At 34.0% G+C, this 6,960-nt stretch overlaps 1 long non-coding RNA gene across 1 annotated transcript; it reads left to right on the top strand.

The window, feature by feature from the left end:
* Positions 1-882: 882 nt before the first annotated feature.
* On the top strand, positions 883-6,745 carry LOC128248045 (uncharacterized). Its single transcript, XR_008264318.1, has 3 exons — positions 883-1,004; positions 5,294-5,621; positions 6,687-6,745. It is a non-coding gene; the product is annotated as an uncharacterized LOC128248045 (long non-coding RNA).
* Positions 6,746-6,960: the final 215 nt, after the last annotated feature.

The raw sequence follows: 6,960 nt of genomic DNA, 5'->3' as shown, positions 1-6,960 counted from the left end.
CTTTTTTACAATGGCCTCACTTGAAGTGGTTACTATAGTCTGTGATATACCGTTCCGATGGGAACAGAATTGGAGGGGCAATGAGTAATAAATATGATGAGAATTTTCAACTGTAGATGAAAGGCATACGGCAACGCTAACAGCAGTCCTGACAAGATAACATTCTTAGCACCATTTATGTCAAGTGGCATGTTTCACTCATATGAAACAAATAAGATGGAAGCCATTTATTATGATCACATATAATACTATCCGTGGGACACAAACACTTTGTTTGACCTTTTAGCGTTCAGATTTTTCTATCAAATGTAATGCTCTTTCATTCACATTGTTTTTAATTAAAAAGGGTAAAGACCGCCTTCGGTCATGAATGACCATGGGATTGCACCTAGAATGTTCCCCTCCGAGGCACAAGTCTGGGCAAGATTGTTTATGGAAGACAAACTGTTGCCCATGCATACCAGCCTTCCCTCTTCACGCTACCGACGTTATCGAAGCCAAAGGCCGATACAGCTTGGCACCTCTGATGTCGCAACTCATTTCTATAGCGGAGTGAACGGGAGCAACGTGAAATAAAGTGTCTTGCTCAAGAACACAATGCACAGCGCGGTCTGGGAATCGAACTCACTACTTCATGATTGTGAGCCCGTCGCTTTAATCACTGATCAATGCACCTTCATATTGTTTTTAATTAATCATGCAATATTTTGCCGCTTCGAAATTATAACGACGTGATTGTATATTTTATAATAGCATTAAAGAGTGTGATAGGCTGGATCTGGCTGGCAAGAACATAAAACAAGTTGCATGTTTGGGCTGGATATGGCCGGTTTAAATGCTAAAGGATTCAAATGAAATAAGATTTATTTGCTTGTTTGAAACAAATATCACGATATTGTTATCTAGGTCGTCTGCTTATTGTTATCAAACGGTTATGGTTATCGAAAAGACTTTACCAAAATGATCTCAATAAGAGGTTTCCAATAAATTCTAGAGGCAAAAGCGTGAGTTTGGAAATTCTTTTTCTCTCATTCTTTTTACTGTTTGCAGTCACTGGACTTTGGCACAGCCTTCATAAGTTTTAGTAAATTATATCGACTCCAATGATTATTTTGGTCTACTAATTATTTATTGATTTCTATTTTCAGTTGAGCTTAGGGACTAAAACGTAAGTCGACACATCAATTTACATGCCCATACACAAAGATAAATAGACATATTATTCATACACGCTTGCATACATACACATATATATACTCACAAACATATATACACACTTACATATGTATGAATGTATGTGTATATATGCATATATATATGTGTGCACGCATGTCTGTGTATGAATATGTGCGTATACACGCATACATACATACTTGTGTATATATTTATATACACATACACACATACATATATACTCACACCCGCACACATTTAAATATGTATTTAGTAATGTATGTATGTATATTTATATATATATATAATTCATAAGGTGGAAGTAGTTTCCCTCAAAAAGGAACTAAACATTCTCCTCTCCACAATACCTGATGAACCAGCTGTCCAACATAAAGTACAGAGAAGAGCAGCGGAATGAAACTCACTTATACACCAAATGCGCCAACAGCTGGGATAAAGACACGTACAGGAGTGGTGATGTGAACACACCAGACTGAGAAATCTGAAAGACCACGGTGGTCTCCAGCATGACCACAACCGCATGATTGAACCGAATAAAAATAAAAGAGTATATATATATATATATATATATATATATTTATATACACATATATATACACACACACTCATACGCAGACATATGTATGTATGGAAGCACGTATCAATATCGAAATACCCCGCTGTCGTAATCCTGACTGCTGTATTAATCCTTTTCCTCGTGATTGGATCCTGAACCCTTTAGACATATAGTGTATTACATAATAAGAAAGAGTTGCTTTTATGTTTTAGTAAGGTCAACTTTGTGATGAACAGGACGATGATGGGTTGTGGAAATTGGTTGGGCATCAGACAAATATTTTGCAATACTTTTGATACTTCCCTTTAGATTATATGTTTAAATTTTAACGGTGTCGATGAAATAAAATACTGTCGTGTGCAATGCTCGATATAATCAACTATTCCCAATCTCGAAATCGGAGGACATGTCTCTACGTTAAAACAAAAATCGGTATTATGAGCAAATGGAGAGCGTGGGTGGGATTTGCAGAATCAGTAAGAATTGAAACATTTTAATGTAGTACTTAGTGCATATCTATGCATTCTGCGTTCAAATCAAACCAGTATTTATTCTATTATTCATCTTTCTGGAGTCAATAAAATAAATACAACTTGAACACTGGAGTTATTTTAACTTTGTCTCTGCTCCTGTATTAGAGATTATGATTCGGATCAAATCTCCGAAAACGTATAAGAAATCGACTTTAGAGCTTCCCTCAACGCAATTCCTTGTACAGATATTCATACCTCTGTCTGATTCCTTTCTCTCTCTCTCTGTCTCCCTTTCCCCTCTTTTCTCTCTCTCTCTTTCTCTCTCTCTTTCTCTCTCTTTGTTTCTCTCTCTCACTCTCTCTCCTAATAAGTGTGTGTGTGTGTGTGTGTGTGTGACTTGCTAAAGTAAGACTTTTACGTGAAGAAGTTCATGAATAAAAACGGTTTCAATAAAAATTAAAGGAGGCGAATAAACCAGTTATTTATTACAAAATTAGGTCAAAAGAAAAAAAATAATTTCAATTGCAGCCAGTCTAAATATTCAGCATCTTGCAAAGCGTGATAGATCTACACAAAAAGAGTGTTGAATTCATACTGACCTCTATACGTATCTAAGATAAATGGAGAATTAAAAAGTAGGTAACACCTAGAAATAGTTAGGGTGTTGGAAGTATACCAGGTCGAAAATAATAGATGAAAGAGCTCATTAGATTGGCATAACTTGTGTGGTTCGTATACGACAGCAAACAGTTCCAAAAATAAAAATAGAATGGGAAAATAAAAATACCATCGTATTGTTTTAGTTGGCATATCACTATGGCAGAGTCGTATAGAGGGTTAGTGGGATCCCAAAACAACATTCTGAATCCAGAGAACACACTCCTAAAATCAAAGAAAGCCCGTGTCATAAAATGTTTGCTGGTTTATTTTATCATTCTGTAGCTTTCTTCAAATCTTTTCTTAACCAGGCCAAATTTCGTGTGCGCTTAAATGCTGCATTCTTCAAGAAAATTCTATAAAATCTGAGCAGATACGTTAGAATTTAGAAATGTAAGCTTGCGGTATTTACAGTACTGAAACCAAGGCAGTAGGCTGGAAGAAAACCGTTAGAGCATCAGACAAAATTCTTAGCAGCATTTTGTCCGGCTCCTGGTGTTTTGAGTTCCAGTCCCGGCGAGGTGAACTTTGGCTTTTACCATTTTGGGTTCGATGAAATAAGGATAGTTTTCCTAAGTTCTAATTAGACAAATTAATTTAGTATTTTAGAATGTTGATGTGTATATGACCGAGGTTTCATCGTTAGAAAAACCCTTGAAAAAAAAAGGTAACCAGGGATTATCTAGAAGACCAGATATAAACCTGAACTTCAAAATCTTGTGTTTTAAAGTGTCACTAATTAAAACTGGTGAGTGGGGATGCTCAAAATGCTTGTATAGAACTTATGATTCTCCCAATGAATATTTTTAATTAAAGATTCGGGTATGTTTAGGAAACTTTATTAATAGCAAGCATCAAATTCATAGATGTGGGAATTACGAAAATTGCCGAATTGGAAGGGGAAAACCGTCTGGTGTTGTATTTAACTTATATATTTAACATCATATATCAGAGGCATATAAAAGAAAATTTAAGTGGAGAATTTCAATGAGTGAAATCTAATTCTAAAATCTGCAGCAAAATTGATATAATAAGCATAAGAAAATTATAGCAAAAATGGGGCTAAATTGGAATAAGTGTAACACCTGCTGTCTTTAAGCATCCGTTTTCTGTTAGTTTAAAAAAATAATTTGCTCAGTTTAAGTTTTAGTGAAAAATCTCGATGAGAGGAATCATCCCATCAAAACTTTGAAGTATAGTTATGAGGCAAAAAAAGGTCAGATACGAGGGTGATCGATGGGGTACCAAATTGTAATTACGCCTTTATGTACTTGCACACACACACGCGCGGGGGGGGGTACGCACATATACACACGCACAAACACACGTATATATATATATATATATATATATATATATATATATATATATACACAAAGTGAACAGTAGTAGCCAAAGAAAGTATTGATGGCCTCTACAAGTAGTTACTGAGTATAAACAATTCAAAAGTGGAATAAGTTCCTAGATTTATCAGATACGCTCCCCATTCAATTTTCTTTCATTATTTTGTTTTTCAAAAATTTTATTTTAATTGTAGAGATTAAGATTCTGCCCCAAGCTCAATAGCTTTTCCAATTTTTACCACACCACTTGTTTTTGTTTCCAATTCCTTCAAATTTCTTTCTTTTTTTTTTGCTTTTGTTTTTTAAGTGATAAATATACGGTATTTCATACAAATTACTTCACAAGATATCAGTCAACTGAGGGTGCTGCGCAGTGTGTGACTGAACCCGAAACTCTGTAGTTGCAAGTTGCTTCTAAAAAGACTTTTTTACTATAGAGTCTTCTCTTTCTGTACCTGACTGCGTCTTTTATTAAATATCTGCAAGTCCAACATATTGCTAACATTAGCGGACAGTTTTTCCCTATTGTCTGAGAATGTATACATGAATAAAACCATAGGTTCGGTATCTCAGTGATTTTCCTTTAATTTGTTACTTATTTCATTTCTTTTACCAGATTCTCTTGAAAAAAAAAACAAAAAAAAAACAACAACCTGGTTTAATTATTTTCCTCTAAGAAATTGTCATAGCTTAGAATTTTACTAATATTTTTGACTAGATAAGCTAGTTTTTGTAGATTCTTCTGGTTATTCTATACATTCCCTAGTTTGTTTTTTTTTCGAAGATTTTAAAAAATCTCTTTCCTTGTCATTATCTTTTACATGTTTTTTTTGTGTTCCTTGGATGCATGTAAACTAATCTTGGACATCAGCTTCAGATCTAATATTATTTATGACTATAATTATATTTTACAATATAATGTAAAAAATTTATAATATAATGTAAAAAGAAATTGACAATAAATGAACTAGTTATTCAAAATGGCGTTTTTAATCTCATGAAAATAGGCACCAATATTTTTAATAACGAATATCGTTGGCATACTTTAATTTTCATGCTTCTTATAATAGGTTGTGGAATTAAATCCGGAGTCTGATGATATCGAACATATAGAGATAAATAAACATGGCAAAATTGTTCAAATGAATGAAAATGAATTACACGAAAATGTCCTGCGGAAGATGGAGCAGTGGGTTATTCTTCCGCTCGTTTTTCTATCAGTCACCTCTCGATCATCATGTCTGGATGCGACAAAAGCAGCAGAGTACAGGGCAAAAACTATCAAATATCATCACAAGATTCAAGAAAATATGAAAAGCATCAATTATCTGTCCGTCTGTTGCTTTCTTTATATGACTGGCGTCAAGTGAATCTAATGCCTAATCTATGGAAGTTAGAGTGAGTCTTCATAGTTTCTAAAAAGTGTGAACGTGTTCAGGCTTCTTTTGCCTCAAAGCGCTCGCCTCATAATTGCTGCACCTCTTTCACCTCTCTTTGAGCGGCCTTATTTAATTCAGCTACTGCTGCTATCTTGGCGTTTTCGCCTTCGTCTGGAATTCATCGTTGACATTTTTATATAATTTACTTTACATCAATTAATAAATTTACTTTTTCTTTTTTACAATACTTTGAACATTTTGTAAAAAGAAAATTAAATTTTGTTTTACCATTTATACTTTTAATGTCTTGTCACATTAATGATTTTTTTTTTACAGCTTGTAAAAGGAATGTACAAGCAGATAAAACGTAGATGCACGGGTGATTATATTCCTAATTAAACGTGGAAAAGTTCAGGACAAGAAATGAGGTTTAAGAATATTGCAGACGAAGCTAGAATTTGAATTTAAATATTATGTGTTAATGCATTCGTATGGAAAAAGTAAAGAAAAGATTAAAGAGAATAATACCAACATCTTTTCATGGGCAGATGTTGTTAATATCGATAAATTTGAAGGGTGATATTCTTTACTTCCTAGTATCCACTCATGTATGTCTAACTGAACTTATACCTAATGGTTTATGCTGGTTCTGAGGAAGATAAATCCTGTGTACTTTGAAGAAGAGAGATTTATTGCTCAAGCTTTAATAATGCCGTGAGTGGTGAATTAGGAATTTCTTGGTATCAAAATCTGAAGAGTTATGGATTTCCAGAGCTTCATGAGCATAAATTCCAATCCTTTATCTCTGGTTGAAGATAAATCTTCATTTTTTTTTAGTGAGGAGAAGGTAGACCTCACTAAAACCACCACGCCATATACCCTCATTATTTCTAAGCCGACAGGACACTGGTGCATCCTAGTTATACTTCCCCACAAACATGATCTCGTATACCTCTATACCTAAATACCATACTCAGTTATTGTTTGAAAAATATGAGAAAATTGCTGTACAATTTTAAATTTTCAAAGATAGACTACATTTCCATCATGTGTGAATACTTCAAACCTTCGTTTCATCCACCAGATGCATATGTTTCCTCGTGGTCGCGTGAGAATCTAAAGAAAGTCAATACTTTCACATTTAATTGCTGGTAAGGATACAGTATTCGTTTTTCAACTATAATATATTAACAAGTATACTATAAGTTTACAAGTCGATATAGAATTCAGAGCTACCACTGCAAGTTAAGATGTTTAGGAAGCGAATACGTCTAAATAAACAGAAGGATCAAGGATAGAAAAAATAGACAATGGACGAATATACATATTTCTAGAGTTATTGCTCTTTCATCAGCACC

This window comes from Octopus bimaculoides, chromosome 6 (genome assembly GCF_001194135.2).
Source record: "Octopus bimaculoides isolate UCB-OBI-ISO-001 chromosome 6, ASM119413v2, whole genome shotgun sequence".
NCBI lineage: Eukaryota > Metazoa > Mollusca > Cephalopoda > Octopoda > Octopodidae > Octopus > Octopus bimaculoides.
The sequence above is the reverse complement of the archived record's forward strand: the minus strand, read 5'-3'. Positions and strand labels throughout refer to the sequence as shown.